The sequence below is a fragment of the Rhagoletis zephyria genome, unplaced genomic scaffold (genome assembly GCF_001687245.7).
Source record: "Rhagoletis zephyria isolate East Lansing unplaced genomic scaffold, Rhagoletis_zephyria_1.1 Rzeph_scaffold_01641, whole genome shotgun sequence".
NCBI lineage: Eukaryota > Metazoa > Arthropoda > Insecta > Diptera > Tephritidae > Rhagoletis > Rhagoletis zephyria.
Genome location: NW_016158725.1, coordinates 1,928 through 18,358, shown reverse-complemented (window position 1 = coordinate 18,358; position 16,431 = coordinate 1,928). Strand labels below are relative to the sequence as shown.

Here is a 16,431-nt window from a genome sequence, read left to right as displayed (position 1 = left end):
CGAGTTTTGAATAGCTAGCACCAACAGTCTCATCAACGGCGGATATTGAAACTGCAATGTCGAGTGTGTCAGCTTCTTGCCAGTTGCCAAAAATAAAATTCGGAGTTAAATTGTCAAAGGAACAGCCCGTTGAGTGCCTATGCCAGCGTTAACTCACGAAAATTCAAAATACATAATACAATAGCAACAGTCAGTTCAACTGCTGTTGCTGCCACTTGAATGCAATTGGGTATACATATGTACATATATGCACATTAGACTGCATCGCAAAAAAAAAGTTGCGGGTTTTTAGCCGGGATTAGAAAATTTATTGTACTTGAAGACTTTCGCCAAAATATTTCTGAAAAATACTAAGATTTACGTGAGCTGGACCGAATTAAAATTACTACCAAAAATTGCGTTTTTATGAATAAAAATAGTTTCTTAAAGTATTTTTGAAAAAAAAAACATTACTTTTGTTGTTTGTATATCAATTTTGAAATATAGGTTTAAGATAAACTTGAATAACTCAGACAAAACTATACCGATTTAGACTTATTTTCTCAACCTGCTTAGTTCTTGGCAAATAAACTCATTCAAGGTATGAAAGAGAAAGGTAAGATGAACTAGCGTCATTCCAGTTTGAATTAATTGAATTGAATTGGTGTTTGTAAAAAATTGCGACGTGAATGAGCTCACCTGTAAAGGAATACAAAGGGTGAGAAAATACCTTTCCAATGATACCTCACAAATCCAAATGGATAAGGCTAAGTTATTCAAGCTTTTAAAACAACTATTTTTATTCACAAAAAAACTCTATTTTTGGGGGGTTTTTCAAATCGGTCCAGCTGGCGTAAATATTAGTATTTTGGCGCAAGTCTTAAAGTATAAAACATTTTATAATTCCAATGGAAAAACAGTACCGATTTATTGTTTCTTTTTTTTGTATGGGGAGTGATGCAGCCTAATGCACATGTGTACGTACCTATATTCGTATACATACATACATGCAGGATTATACATATATGATGGCATTTTCGTTTTCACCTTTTTATTTTAGGTTTGGTGGACTCTGCCAGAGACACGCGAGATTCCGGCTGCCTGCCAGCAATTTAAGCCAGCGAACCGACAACATCGCCTCTGTTGCTCCTGTTGCTTCAACCAAAATAATATTGTTCCGTTTTTTTTTTGTTCGCCGTTGCTACCATTTCATGACTTTTGGTTTATTATTTTTTCATTTGATGCTTCTAATGTATTTTGTAAGAAAGCGCATTCATGTGTATATATGTATCTACATATGTACTATATATATAATATGTACATGTATACATATATACGATCTATGCGATATACTGCTGACATGGATTTTATCTTTTGGCTTTTGCTGCTTTATCATTTTTGTTTCACTCCACTTTTATAAATTCATTGTTTTCATCTCACTTTTAAGCAAACATTGGCAAGCGGTTGGCATTTATTACCTGCCTAATATTATAAATGGGGATGCTTCTATTTTCAAGGCTTATTCATGATTTCTTAGATTTGAATTTGTCATACCGCTTTGTGGGCGTTTATGCAGAAAGATACATACATACATACGTACGTAGGTAATGTGTTGCAAACGCTGATTGCGGTTGAAACAAATAATATCATATAATATGTATATGTCGATCCCTAACCGCTAATCGATTTTTTTATTTATTTTTTATTTAATTATTATTTTGATGCAGAAATACTCCTAGAGCATCTAGATGCATTTCTGCATCAGAAAGAAAATTTTGAAAAAAAAATTAACTTACGTCTTTTCGACGGTTAGGGGTCGATATACTATATAAAATACACCGAAATCTGTTTTATGGCAGAAATGTACTGGTATGCTGATGGGAAATAAACCCAGGATCTACTACAACCTCGATAAAGCATTTACATAGGCATATTGTACAGTTAACCTGGCCCTATTTGTAGGTGTACCTGAAAACAATTCCACACAGGATTACTTCACGGTGACTGCAAAAATGAAATCGTTTTTTTTTTGTACCGGTTTCCAATTTCCATGCTATATCTAAATTTTTTATTAACCATTATTTTGCATGAAATATTTTCCAGAACAGCACAGTACTATTTTTAACCTGTGTAGGAATTTTTTCCACCTTTAGTGCTATGTTGACTGTATTATTAAGGAGGAATAAGTATTACAGATATTAAGAAAAATCTGTTATCTGTTTATGTGCCCCATACTCTCGTCCTGGAAAAACAAAGTGTTTGTTCAGCCCTGTCTGGCTATCAAATTATCAGGTTGCCTGGTTATATGGTTATATCCTTTTACAATAATAAAGTACCTGCACTAGAGAATACTAATTTTTAAACAGATAACATGATAACAGGCAAATGTGAACATCCACAATGTGCATAGGTTTTGATGGCTTTCTGATTATCTAGTTATATTTTATACTCAGTTTCCAACAACAACAAAAAAGTACTACATTGGCACAGCCTTTTCAACGAGGGAAGAGATTCAATTTCAGAAGTCGACGTATTGTAGAAACGTTCTCAGGTATTTTTGGAAAGGAAAGACCTCAAAACTGGTTGTAATATCATTTACTATTGTCTTGAACCTCTTCTCAAGTAAGTCCAAGCCCGGTCTAAGATGAGTGTCGAGAATGCTTCAAAACCCGTCGAGTATTTTCGCAGTTTTTAAAATTTGTGCAAACTTAGAAGTGAGAGATAACTTTGTAAATCGGATTGTTACTGAAAGTAAATTTTGACACATTACTATGAACCTGAAGAAGCAAAAGTAGAATGAAACAAGTAAGGATATACATATATAGGGGAGTTATATAAAAAAAAAAATCATATGTGAACAATGAGTGAAATGGAAGATATGCCTTATAAAGCTCCGATCTAAATGATTTTCACTGCTGTGTATGATCGGTACGTAAAACGGTAACACAATTAAATGGGTTTAGCTGCCTACTTAAAGGAGTTATATCGCAAACCCTTGAGACATACATACATAGCTTGACGATTTTCTCAGTGGACTTTGTATGATCATTTAGAAAATAGCTCACGAAATGTCTCGGAGATGTCCACTTGAAGGACTTTTAAAGTAAACGCCCATATCTAAACAATCAGTTGTGTGGAGGCTATAGGTGGCAGGGACCCGATCTTTGTCATTTTTATTGTAAACTTTCTGTTGATAAAGATCAAAAATAGTGCGAAATTTCATGTTTCTAGCTGCTTAAATGGAGGAGTTATAACAAAATATCTTATATCTGAACAATCAGTTGTATGGGAGCTATATGTTATAGTGGTCCGACAAATGATTAACATATTATAAAAAATCACCCGCTTACCAAATTTTAGTCTGATATATCGAAAACTGAGGGACTACATTGTTATCAAACAGACGGACGGACATGGCTAAATCGACTCAGTTCGACGTTCTGATCTGAACCAAAATTGGCTTATATTCACAGCATATAATGGTTATGTTTGAAAACATATTCTTGGATAAAATTTGTGAGTTAAGGCAGAGTTGATTGTTAAAATTATAATATTCCGTGTTAGGGGGGATTTCGCGTAGGGTATTTACAATGTGAGGATTATATTTAGGAGAATTCACATTTCGTGCTGGGGATTTGATTTTCTAGCTTTTGTTTTATAACCCTTTTACAAAATAGTGAAAGTTAAGTAGGTTCAAAAAATAAGAGGTAATGAAAAAATTCTTAGCGAGTACGAATATATAGTATGTATATTACTGAAACGGATTTGGTATCTACGTAAGTGAGGGAGGAAGTGATTTACCGTGATTGAGAAATATAAAAAGAGAAGTGGATGGTGTTTTTAATATTATTATTATAAAATTTTATTATTAAAAATATCAGCTAGAAAGCATCTTATCTCACAGATTTGCTCAACATCTGAGTCCAAAGTTTTGCTGATTTTTGGGCGAAATCGATCCCAAATTCGGGTTTTCTACAATCATTAATTTTATGAAGGAATACATTCTCATCAAGCTTATGATTCGACCATAAAAATAGTCCCAAGGGGTTCGTTGAAAATGCCATCAATAATTTGACTCCACAAGAAAATAAAGTTTCCTGCAAGTTAAGGAAGTTAAGGTTTTTGCAGTCGGCTTTGATCTGAGCAGGTCACGGCTAAAGGGTCGTTTACATAACACTTTTGCTTCGCTTTGCTTCATAATTCCGCTTTGACAGATAAGTTCAATACATGATTTTATACGAGTCTCAACTTTTGTGCGCTTTGGCAGTCAGTCTCTTCTTGTGCGCTTGCATTTGCATTTAGTGACAAAAATAGGGTAAATAGGAATTATTATTGCTATAATTAATGCATATTATTATATTGTTATCCATTTTGCAGACATAAAATATGGAGGAAAAGGAGAACGCAAAACTCTCAAAGCGTTTTTTGTAGCATACCTTCTGCGTTTCACGCTTTGTTGTCAAAGTTCGAACTGTCAAGCAAAGTGAGGAAAGTCTTATGTAAACGGCCCTTAAGTGGTGTTGTTGTATCGTTCCAAATGACCTGAACGGCCATATTGAACCCGTAAAGAAGAAAATTTGGTCCCGTCTTCTTCAAACAGAAAAACAACCGCATTGGAAATAACTTTTTCCGCTCATTTTGAATCCGCTAATAAAATTTATCTAAGTCTTCTCGTTTCTTTGGCTCTTTTTTACCTGACTTCAAAAAAAACAGTATGGTTAAAATTGTGTGTTGGTGTTGGTTGATTTTTCCGACAGGGTGCAAACCAAACTTGACAAGGGATGACGGAAATTCGTTCCAAAATAAATCATGGTTAAAATTCATATTTGTTGGAGATCGTTAGTGTCGCCCAGTGTTTGTTTTCTCTGTAAACAGTGAATTCCCAAGAAAAACTTTATTTTCAAATAAAAAAGTTGAAACGTTCACAACGAAGGAGTTTTTGGAAAATTAAGGATTTAATTGTATTAATCATAAATAAACAAACATAATTTTTTCCAAATGAAATAACATTACCAGTTTATATAATACCCAATTTAATAACGAAAGGTCTTTAAGAACTCATATATTAGATATAAACATAGGGGTCAGAATACGCTTATTACTTAGTGAAATTCAATGAAATAAAAATTAGTTATACAGCATGAAAATGTTGGTTGTGGGGGTTTTTAAAACTTGATATTTTTCAAAATAATTTAAAATTTTTAAATTTTCACCAGAAAACTCTTCCAAAAATTTCTCAAAAATTTCTTGATTTGGTCCATCCATAAACTGAATGTCGATTATTAAAATTCAACTTTCAGCAGTAAAAAGTCGATTTTGGGGGAAAGTCGAAGCCGACTTTGCCATCCATTATGACGATTCTCAAGTTTACAGAAACTAGGAAACTCCTACAAAGTACTAATTTTGTCTTAGAACTATAGCACAACGCAACGATTATTTTTCTTATTTTCCGTTTGTAACAGTAATCAGTAAAAATCGCCATAAGTTAATCATAACTGCCAAATCCTTGAATACTCCTATATAAAAAGGAAAATAGAATACAACTTATCTCAACTTCTTTCTTTTGGAATTTTAATGAGCCTGATTTTTGGTTTTGACCCGGACAGTCCGGTTTTTTAGAGCTTCGTCGATGTCCGTTTTGACGACACACCCAGACATCAAAATATCCGGCTTCGAGGGTCCAGGTAATAAAATGATTAATATTCATATTTATTAAAATTGTTAAGTATAGAGAAAATTTCATAAAATAGCCTTTCAAAACTATTTGTCTCAGTTTCGTGTTAAAGCTATGCTGTAAGTTTTCATAAAATTAGTACCTTTGATTTTTTGATCACCGAACAATCAGCTGTTTGTCGTAATGGCCATTTCCATTATGCTATGTTATGTTTACATTGTATGTGGCTAACTACCAAAGTGAGTGACTTGCCGAAAATGATAACGAAGCGTTTTTGTACTTTTAAATAACAGTGAATTGCTTTATACATATTCTTCTAAATACAGCGAAGCATAGTTTGAAAATATACCTTACTTCAACTGTACGGTTTTGGAAAATGTAAAAGTTGGCAACCGTGCTCCTAACACGTAAATTGTATTGGTTTATTATTTAACAGTGCGCAAATATTATTAATATTAGCTTTTATCTTCCGAAATTAGCCTAGAACTAGATTATTTATTACTCACCTTTTCGTATTTCAGTTTCTAACCAGATTTTGAAGCAACTTTGGTAAACACAACACAAATAGTTTTATCAACTTTCGTTAATAATTCTGTGGGTATGGTTGTGATTTAAATAATTCTCAAATTCTTTCACACTTTACACTTTGAGAAACTAGAATTTAACAAGTTTCGTTTCGAATATCAAATTTAGCACTGTCACCAACGTTCACATCCCAAATCGTCAAATTCCAAATCCACAAATTAATTCAACAGAAGCACTGAATTCTAACAACCAGTTTTGTTTCGATATCGGAAATTTTAATTAAATTCTCACACATAAGTTAAGACCGGAAAGCACAACTTTCTTGTTGGCAGCTCGATATTCGTCTGCCCAGACAAATTTTAAATCGACTATGGACCAGCGAAGACTATTGCCACATTTGTTTATTGCAATTTTAGTATTTGTCTGGTGCTCGCACACCGTTAACACGTCCAAACTAACCGAATATTTAATCGCAACTGAGCGAAACACAGCAGTCGCGAAACCTAAAAAGTGTGTGGAGCTCTGTGGGGCTGTGTGTGGAGCAGCGGCGCACTTTGTGAGCAGATGTGTTGGCGGCAAAATACTGCTTGCTATGCTTTTGTATTTGCCCTTAACATTGCATTTGCTGTATTGGCTTTGCCAATTGAACGTTGTTGGTGGCGAACTTGTTCAAGTGATGCCGGGCGTCATGGCAGAGATTGACGCTGGGCTCACTAAACAATTCAACAGGGAAGCCAGCACGTGGGGAATTCCCCCGATTTGCGGGCAATTTCTGTTTGCGTGGGGAATCGGGGAATGGGCCGTTTTTTTGTTGGGAATTTCAGTTTATGTGATGGATCGGTGGATGAACTGTTATTTTTTTTGTGAGGAATTAGGTGTTAAAAAATGTTCTCTTGTTTGCTACACTATTTCATAATAAATTAAAAAAGTTGTACAAGAAACACAACTGTAACTAAAAGTACTGATTATGCAACCCTGAGTTATTAAATATTCAAGTCTGGCAACGAATTGGGAACAAAGGAACTACAATTAGCAAATTTTCATGTAAAATTTCTATTTTTGCCGCCATCGGCTGTGATTTTTTGTTTTTCGTTTCTTTCAAAGGTAAATATTAAATAATAGCAAATTGTAATCATATACATATACATACATAATTTTACATTCATTAGATGCCAAAAACTACAACTTGTTCAATTCTAATATATAAAAGTTTCAAATGGCTAAAAAATAACCATTGATTTTTTAGAATTTTCTTTGTCTCATTTGCTTCAATATAACGAATAAACAAAATTTAGTTTTATATCGAAGAAAACCGCAACACCTTCGGAAAAAAGGTCGAAATTTTTACCAAAGTTTGTCGCTTTTTTTTAAATATTCCACAAAAATTGAAACTTGAATTTTTATAAAAAAATAACTCAAAATATATAACAAAAAAAAATACTTGTGAAAATTTGTCAAAATTTGGTGCGACTAAAATTTTTTGACCACATATATTTACATTTTTTATTCTTTATATGTCAACTAACTTTATAAAAGTTTGGTTTGGTGTATGAATGCATAGATGAATCACATTTAAAAATAAAATAAACAGAAAGACCAGCGGTATATCAAAATACAAATGTATGTACATACATTTTTTTTTTTTTAAATAAGGAGAGATATCTATGGGTGGGGAATTTTACAAAATTTCGGGCAAAATCAGGGAATTTTACTGTCGAAATCGGCGAATTCTCAAAAATTAGTTGGCTACCCTACAGCTCAACGAAACGTACTTACACAAAGCTTTGCGACCGGCATATTGTTGGCGCTCTTCGCTAGATTTTACGCTCGCTAGGAAAAATGCCGGTAAACAGCTACGTGCGAATTGTGGTGTGCTCTAATAACAGAAATACACCTATAATTACACTGGTGGGGGCATATGCCGGTGTGCATACATGTATGAATAGGAATGTGTGTTGCACGTAAATATGTATGTATCTTTTTGTTAGGCCTCCCCACATTGTTGCTTGGTTGATGTTGCAGAATTTCTTTCCGCAACATATTTAGAATCGACAAGTAATAACCGCCTAAGTCGACTTAAGGGAGAATTGGCGTCAAAAGGCCAAAATTTATTTAGATTTTTTAAACAGGTGAAACCCTATTTAAAAACCGATGTCGGTTCTCATTTCATCAAATTTCAAATCTTCCTGTACCGCTAAAAGGTTCTAACTTAAAAATTAAAACCCGTGCACATCTACGTAGAATCCCAGGTCCTTAATTTCACTTCTCTTTTTCAAAATTTGAAATAACGGTGCAGATGTGATGACCTTAAAAAAAATAGATGGCAACCCTAATTAAGAGTATTATCAGTTTTCTTAAAACTCTTTCGTTTGACACTAATATTTCGATATTTCATTTTTGTAGCTTGCGTATAAGAAAAACAAATCCGACTTGCTCAGAATGAAAAGAGAAATCGATTAAGCCATGTCTGTCCGTCCGTCCGTCTGTCCGTCTGTCTGTCCGTGTACACGATAACTCGAGAAAAAATTGAGATATGTCAATGAAATTTGGTAAGTAGGTTGCCCTTTATCCAAGGTAGGTTGGGATTAAAAATCTCAAAATCGGACAATAACCACGCGCACCTCCCATATCACGGTATTTTCGAGATATGCAAAAACCACGATATTTCCGTAAATACTGGATCCAAAATTATTGAAAGTTGGTACGCGCAATAGAATTGTGGCATAAAATAAGACGGTTATGACATTTTTCGAAAATGGGCGTGGCACCGCCTACTTACGATGAAATGCTGTATCTCTGTAGTCCCTTCACCAATCCCCACCAAACTCGGGACAAACATTTCTTAGAGCCTCACTAACAAACCCTGTGAAAACCACGCGTACCTCCCATATAACGGTAGTTTACAGAAATACGAAAACTGCTTAAAATTAGGAACTATTTAAACGGCGCCGCCCACTTACCCCTGCATATGTGTATCTCGGTAACCGGTTAATCAATTTCTACCAAACTAGGTACATTTATCAACCTGGCCTAAAAAAAGCGATATCTTGAAAATTTTTTTAAATCGGACTAAAATTAACGCCACCTACCATATAACGGTAAATTTCGGAAATTCGAAAATTCCGATATTTCGATAACTAAACACGCCAACCTACAACAGTCTCTCAACAAGACACAATGTTTTTTTCTTAATGAGCGTGGCACCACCCACTTATGACTACATACATATGTAAGTGTATATTGATAGCCCCTTTATCGATTTCCACCAAACTTGCTCTAATTATTTCAATATCTCATAGCATATTATCGAAACTTTTTGCCATCGGGAAAAATACTCTTGCTTATCATGCAGTTTAATGAAAATTGAAAAAACGATATTTAATGCGTGCGCCGGGTATATAAAGTGCGGTTTCGCCCGAACTTACACTTCTTTACTTGTTTCTTTTTTTTGTAACCACATAGTTCATTCAACAGAAAAAAACAGCAAAATCAATCTTATCAATTTCATATAGAACTCAGGAAAATTCAAGAAATACCAAACCATTTTCATCAAAATCTCAATTTGATTTCTTAGAAAAAGTCTGAGTTAAACCTGCATACTCAAAGTTTTTTTATGAAATCCAACTACAACGTTTACAAGTTTGATGCATTTTTTGGTATTGCTTAAGTTTTCCCTAGTTCCATATGTAAAAAAAATTGAATGAACTATATTAAATAAATGAAATCGTCAAAACGTCAGGGTATTCATATTTTTTACGCTGACTGTATGTACATATGTATCAAAGCGGAATCGTACATAAAAAAATGTGGTATACTGTCCTTTGCAAGAATGATAAGATACAAGATTGCGCCAATCGAGCTGAGAGCAACTGGGTGTGACGTCACATTATTATGAGAATGAGAGTGTAAAAAAAAAATTATTTTGAGGAAGAAGCGAACAAGTGGTGCGAAATATTGATGTAAAACTAGGTAGAATTGTACCTACTCTTCAGCTTCTTAAATTTGAACGAACATTCGGTACAAGCTCATTATTTTAGGTACGTTTGGAACATAGTAAAATATTATTTCATGTAAGTCCAAAATTTGTTAAGGTACTGAAGAAAGATGTAGTCCACCAACTATCAAAATTATATGCACATAAAAATAGGTGTTTACTCTTGAGGTACGCGTATTCATTTTTGGGTACAACTTTCTGGCAAATAGGTATAATATGAATATCTAATATTCATCACTTTTGCGAAAAAATAATAATGTGACGTCAGCGAAAGGGTGGATGGTGTCAAATCCAGAAAGAGAGGATTAGCGGTGCGCGGGAAGCGCCACCTTTGTTTCGCTGCATCGTTATCATTCGACTGATTGGGATCAGTGTTGCCATTTTACGCGTTTGGGATATCAAACAGCCGGATAAATTTAGTTTTAGCCGGCAGCCGATTTGTTAGCCGATTTTGCTATTGCCTTGTTTTCATAAAATTCAAATGTATCTGTTTCCATTTTTGACCAAAAATCTGTTAGAAATGGCGACTAGCCTCATCGCGGAGAACATTTTCATGTCAGGCAGGGTTATATAAAATTAGGCCGATTTCGACTACTTTTATTTTAAACGAATATATATTTTCTAAAAAAGGCCGTAGCAGGGGTTTTCTTCATAAAATGTTTGTTAGATATGAATGTCTTAAATTTAAGTGCGAAGTTTTATTCGTGAACTTATAAAATAACAAATTGTTTCTCTTAGGGGATTCCCTTTAAATCGTAAATACTTATGGCCTTATTCATAAAAAATAAAGTAGCTTTAAAAAACGTTTATAAACTGAAAAATGTTTGAAAACGTCACTTTATAAAGCTCTTTAAACCTACTTTATTTTTTATGAATAAGGCCATTAAACTGTGTAAGACTCGTAAGGAACGCCCCCTTTTTTACGAAAATGTGTAAATAGGTGCGTAAACTGTAATGAAAATAAATGAAAAAAATAATAAGGGAATAGAATCAATAATTTCATCCGCCAACTGTACTGACTTAGCTTTTCTGATAATTTTAGGCCATTTTGATTGTATTATAGCCAAGAGTTATAGAGACAAGACGGCGGGATGTTACGGAAAGTACTACGAAACAAAAATTGCTTCCCAAAATCCTGGTTGACCTGTCAAACAGGCACTTTACGCACCTATTTACAGCTTTTCACATAGGGGACGTAACCACAAATGTCTCGTTATCTTACGAGTTTTACACAGTTTAAGACTTTACGAGTTTAAGGGAATCCACTAATTGTCTTCCCAGATAGCGCATATTCAATTCTGCCTTAATTACAACTAATCATTGTTGCCCACGCTGAAAGGTTTAAATTAAGGGAAAAATTTATATTTGGAAGCAACTATGTACACATAAAATATATTTTTTTTAAACAAACTTTGAGAACTTATTTAACCCTAGAACACTATTCATATTTTTAATACGTAAACACTAATTATTAGTCGAATCGACTAACATTTATTTAGCACTGACTTTTTTTTTAAGTTTTAACATATCATTCGTCAAAAACTATTCTAGACGTTATTATTCTAATACTTTCTAAGTAAAATGAAAGAAAGTTATGCGGTTGTGTTGTAGTATAAGTAATGAACTTCCAATTTCAAGAAGTGAATTTTCTAGAAACTTCACCAGAAAACATAAACTGTATTAGTTCGATCGACGATTCTAGGGTTAAATTCCAAAAACCGAAGGCCAATCTGAATTAAAGGAACCAACACTGAAATGCGTCAAGGTGAAAATAAAAGAGCATAAATTTCTATATACAGTATATTTTGCTTAGCTGCACATCCTTCTTTGCACGAAAAACTTGTGCACGTAACCGAAAAAGGCACTTAAGCGAATTTTCTTTACTACTTCAATGAGGAAGGTATCCGAATCCCTATGAAACCAAATATTGGCGGAGCACTTACCATGTAGAAATTACTGCAAGCGAAATTTTTACCGAATGTTATCTAATTATCTATATAACTACATAAATGTATAGCCATTTTCGTTGTTCTGCGAGATGAGCAAAATAAATAAAAGCTTTTAAAATTAGGTAATTGTAGGGCCAGTGCAGGTAAATGTAATACTTTCATTGATAATTGATACCAGTCGCACAATTTTCAAGGCAGGTATCGCCAATGTGCATGTATGTTGAATGCATCCATCGGAGCAGTTTCCTTATAAATGTTAAAACTAATGCTTTTGATGCGCATTTTGGGGTAGGTATCTTAAATGTGCACTTAAGCATAAAGGCAGCAAAGCAAAATATACTGCACATCAAACTCTCTGAAAGATAATAGGTTTGTTCGCCGAAAAATCAGCGAGAATTATTACTCAAAATATCGGATAGTAAGAAAAAATGCTCCCTAATTCTGTCTCAAGTAGGGTAGGGAAAAATGCTCCTTAATTCTGTCTCAAGTAGAGAAACTTGCAAATTTCTGAACGAACGCTAATTTGGAGGAATTTGCAAGTTTCCCTGCCAGCAAGTATCCACGGTTGCATTTCAAACATAATAAATTTGTATAGAGTTTTTAAAATTCGTTTAGAGGGGGAAAATACAGGATCTACATGTATATTTCTTGTTAGTCCGACTTTCTTCAACATACGTTTCAATTTCTTTGTCGTAGTAACTGTCGGGTTTCCTAAATCGACTCTGGTTGAGATTGCACTCCGATTACGAATACAGTTTTTTCAGCCAAGTATCTATTATTGGAATTGACTAAATGAGTTAAGTAAACAAGTATTTGCTTATATTTTTCATTTTAAAAAAATTTTAAATTTAACGAACTTGTTTATTCAAAATTTTTTTCAGCTTGAATTTGTAACTCCATGAACTAGTCTTTCTACTTGTGATTTATTTAAATAAAATTTAGTTGAAACAATTTAGCCGTTTTTAGCCGGTTTCTTTTTTTTTGCCAATTTAGCCGGTTGGTCCAAAAGTTCTGTCAACACCGATTGGGATGCTATAAGTTCATAACAACATTTAACGGTGCGAAACTGTTTACACTGTAATCAAATGCATCAGTAATCACAGATCTTGCTGGCAACAAGTATAAGCAACATTTCTCTCATAAGCTCCCATGCTCTCAGCAAATAACTGCGACTTCGGTAGACACCGGATGTGGCTGCGTTTTTATTTATATACACTATCGCAATTGCTTATTGTTTTTGCATAGTTTTTTGCTTTGCAAAGCTTTTTATGCTTACATTTTATACTTAATTTTTTTTTTGTAGGTACTTTGGTCATATACACACATGCACATGTGTACACATTTAAACAAATTCATATTTATAGCATTATTTTGTAGTTTTTATTTACATTCATTGGCATTCGGTTCAATTCACGGCAGCTTTTTTCGTTTGTGCCATTCATAGTTTTGTGTTTGCATTTCATCATTTGATTATTTTTTATGATGACAAGAATATTCGTATATTTATGTATGTATGTAGATAGAAAATAATAAAAAATACATTTAGCAACACAATTGCATATGTAATCATATGTGTATGCATATTTAGATGTGTTTCTCATTTTACTCTATTTAAGCCCACAGCCACCATATCGGCTAAAAAATGACAAAATCAGGATACTCACGGGCAGACACACTCTACTCATTTGTTTGCCATTCAGCCAAGATGGGTGAGATCATCATTTGTCGATCGTTATTATTACTTTTCAGATACTGTTGTAATTTTTTTGCACACAAACATGTATGTATGTAGGCGTGGTTTTGTTTGCTTTTAATTTTTCAGGCAAAAATTTATGACAATTCATTAAGTCTGCATTTGGCCAGAATAATTCCTTCAATTCAGTTAAATTGAAGTACATTTATTTTGTTTTGTTATTTCTTCGTATGTATGTATGTATGAAGATTCATTGAGGAATGAATTGTTCAATGAAATGAAATTGAAAAGCGGAAAACATTCAATTTGTAAAGGCTTATACAATTAGCATGTGATGAGGGATGGTGGTTAATTTTTCATTAACAAAATCACTGGAATCGAATGATGTAAGCATAGTATGATTTTTCAGATATACATACATACATACATACATTTAATTGAAATGATAGATACTTAATAGAAATAGAAAACGAGCTTAAATACACTATCCGCGCTTTTTAAGGATAGTCCTCGATATTTTATGTTTTTTTATATTTTTGTCAATAAAACCCGTCTGTTGTCGTTTTTTAGCCAACTTCAAAAAAGGAGGTTGTTTTTCGAGCGGTCAGCTTTGGATGTTTTTAAAGGTCATATGATAACACCTTTATAATTTCTTAATTGAGACTCTCAGGACATACATTTTATAAAGTTCTTTATAAAATTTACTAAAACAAAATGTACACGGCGAAGTCATGGATGAGACACAAATTGCAAATGAGCGATAGTACTGTTAAGGGTCCTGTTCACTCCTACTACATATATGCCTTAAGCGGATACACCACCCTGACGCACTATAGTTCAGAACTCAATTTTAATGCGAACTAATGAAACTTCTGACATAAGCAACAACAAAAAACCACCACTCACATTTACAGTAAAATACATATGTGAGTCATGATAAAACCAGAAAATTATACGGAAAAGATGGGTACTTTGACGTAACCACCAAAGTAAGAAACCAAAGTAAGATGACCAAAGTAAGAAAATTATTCATAAAAAATTAAAAAAATAAAATAAATAAAGTGCTTCAATCAAACGTGCATTTCTTGGAGTTTATAATCACATTTACTTTCAGCTACCATTATTTGCGTTTATTGCTTTTTCCAAATTAAGTTTGCAATCGAAAAGAGAAATTAAAGATTATTTACTTTAGGTTACATCTCGTTTAAAATCAAAGACTTTATTTAGTAAGAAAAACTTTTTCATTGGAGATTAAAAAAAAATAACTCTAACCGATTGCAAATTTTGAAAATATCACTGTTTTGTAGTACCAATAACATTGTATCACGTTAAAGAGAAACAAATCCTCCTCTGTCCCGCTGTTTATAAAACTATCTGGTTGTCAGAATTTAGTTGACTAAATTTTCATGCATATGTCCATACAAGTCTCACAATAATCGAAATATTTCTGAAATAGTCCGGAACAAGACCCGAAATGGGCCTGAAATAGTCTTAAACCAGTCCCAAAATGTTGCTGAACTAGTCTCAAATGGTTCAGAATTGGTCCCGAAATGGTTCTGAAATAGTCCTAAATAGCACCCGAAAAGGTCTCGAAATGACCTCAACATAGTCCCGAAATGGTCCTGAACATGCCCCGGAACGGTCGACGAAGCCTTGCACTTATCCAGAAATGATCTCGAACAAGCCTCTTAACGGTTCTAGATTGGTCCCTTATTAGACCCAAAATGATGCCGAACAAGTAACAAAATGATCCTAAGAAAGTCCTGAAATCGGCCAAAACTAGCCCCAAAACTTTCCTCGAAAAGTCGTAAACTATTCCACAAGTGGTCCTGAAAAGGTTTCGAAATGATTCCGAACTATTTAGTCACGACATGTGCCTGAAATAGAACTGAACTAGCTCATTTCCACACACAAGAAGCAATTACAGATTTTCTGCTGGGTTACATAAGAATCAGTTACAAATTTTTATAATGTGTGTATATTTGAAGCACATGAATTTAAAATTATAAAATTTATAATTTAGCTACACCTTTTAAATCGTTGAAAAGCTGAAAATGTGCTATTTCGTGCGAAATTTAAATATGGAATGTGTGTCATAGTAAATACATACATACATATGTACAAGCATAAATATGTACTTATCAAACTCAACAATCAGAATAAATGTAACAGTTGAATCAATATTGAATGTGCATAGCTGCATTGCAAGCCAACGTATGTAAATAATCAGCTGATCTTAATGTTTGTATTCAAATCATTATTTATGCATACATATATACATATATTTATGTATGTAGATTTTTAGACGTGCACTCATATCAGGTACATAAACACAATAAAACAATAAAACAAATTTACTGATGTGACATTGCGAAGCATGTAAAAATACATACTTACATACCTTTTACTATTCTTTAACAACGTTTACATTATGGAGAGCAACATTCCCTTACACGCTCTCTCAACATGTTGGTCAAGAAGAAAATATACTCTCGGAAACTCCACAAAAATTTAACTTTTAGCGCTCCATTATTGTTTACTCAAAACAGCTTAGCGTATGTTAGTTATTTGTTTATATTTTGCTTTTGTTTTTTTGAGAATTTTACTGTGTTGCCTT

General features: G+C 33.5%; 1 long non-coding RNA gene across 1 annotated transcript in view; it reads right to left on the bottom strand.

The window, feature by feature from the left end:
• Positions 1-6,668, bottom strand: part of LOC108364696 (uncharacterized) — an 89,665-nt gene extending 82,997 nt beyond the window's left edge. The window contains exon 1 of the long non-coding RNA XR_001847796.1: positions 6,160-6,668. This is a non-coding gene — a long non-coding RNA (uncharacterized LOC108364696). The remainder of the gene's footprint in view (positions 1-6,159) is intronic.
• Between the last annotated feature and the right edge of the window lie 9,763 nt (positions 6,669-16,431).